This window comes from Alligator sinensis, unplaced genomic scaffold (genome assembly GCF_000455745.1).
Source record: "Alligator sinensis unplaced genomic scaffold, ASM45574v1 scaffold1972_1, whole genome shotgun sequence".
NCBI lineage: Eukaryota > Metazoa > Chordata > Crocodylia > Alligatoridae > Alligator > Alligator sinensis.
The window spans coordinates 14264-15820 of NW_005844002.1; positions in this window are offsets into that span (position 1 = coordinate 14264).

The following is a 1557-nucleotide window of genomic DNA, read 5'->3' on the forward strand; positions in this document are numbered from 1 at the left end:
CATCAATCTCTTCCCCCTTGTCCAGGTGATAGGTCACCTGGTCGTAAAAGCAAATGAGATTAGTCAAGCAAGACCTACCCGTAACAAACCCATGCTGGCTATCCCTCAGGATGCTGCTGTCAGCTAGTCTGTTATGGATGGCCTCTTTGATAATCTTGTCTAAGACCTTCCCTGGGATAGAGATCAGGCTGATGGGCCTATAGTTTGCCAGATCCACTTTCTTGAAGATAGGCACCACATTGGCCTTCTTCCAGTCTTTGGGCACTTCATCGAAGCACCAGGAGTTTTTGAAGATCTGTGCCAGAGGCTGGGCTATGATGCTCACCAGCTCTTTGAGTACCCTCGGGTGTAAACTGTCAGGGCCAGCTGACTTGAAGGTGTACAGCCTGTCAAGGTGTTCCTTCATGGAGGTCAGCATTGATGGAGGGTAAGGGATCTCCCTCACCCAGGCCTCTCTGTCCCATAGTGGGCAGGGGCGTCCCATGGGACTGGTGAAAAACCAACTGTGAGAGTTAAGCTACGCCTGCAAAATAATTTCCCATCTCTTGTTTTAATATGAACTGGTCAATTGCCTTTATTTCTCGCCTGCCACGACTTTGATGGAATAAGGTACAGAAATAAACACAGTCCTGAGAGATAAGGAAGATATCATGCGTGCGGTTCAACAAAAATAACTCTTCTGCACAAATATGATGTCACTCTTAGATAAATAACATCTTATATATATTTAGTTCCCTTTCTCTTTGAGAACTCTCAATTTCTTGGTTGCTTGCCCTGGTCTCCTCTGCATGGGTCCCAAGCAAATAGCAATCCTAGGTCACCTTGTATTTACTACTGATATCTACATTGTGGGGTTCTCTTCTCTTTGTTAGTTTCCATCCACTCTCATTCCTCTCTCTTAATTTTAAGTCTCTGGGACATTACTCGGTGCCGTCAGGTTAGACTCTCGACTCAAAGCCCTGCTTTGTTAACTCACTTCATCTTCCCAGGTAAGTCTCTCTCTCCAGGACCCTTCTTACATTGCCTTTTCTCTTTCTTGTAGTTTCTCCCTGTTTCTTCTGGGTTGCTTGTTCTCCTTTTCCAGCTAAATTTGGGTTACGTCCCCTTTAAATCCTTCCAGCCATCTGGGGGATCTCTCACAGTCAGCGCTCTCTCCCCTCTCCCTTCCCACCTGCTGCCCTCTTTGTTTATGTTTTCATCCAGGTCTCTCTCTCCCCCACCCAGGTAGCCCCGCCCCTTTTCTCCTGGGACTGGGTGCTCAGGTAAGTTTCCTGCTTTCCTTCACTCCCCCAACGTTCTGTGATGGGGCAGACTTGGTGCCCCGTCACACCGACGCAATGTACCCTTTAGCAAGTTGGATTTTTCCTGGGCGTCGGTTGTCAGTTGCCCCATCTGGTTGAGCAGGGGTCCAATGTTGCCCTTGCTTTTCCTCCGGCTCCCCCCGTATCTAAAAAAGGACTTTTTATTGTCCTTCATACTTGTGGCCAGTTGGAGTTCCATCGCAGCCTTGGCTTTCCTGGTTTGCTCTCTGCAGGTCTGGACCAGAGCACAGTACTC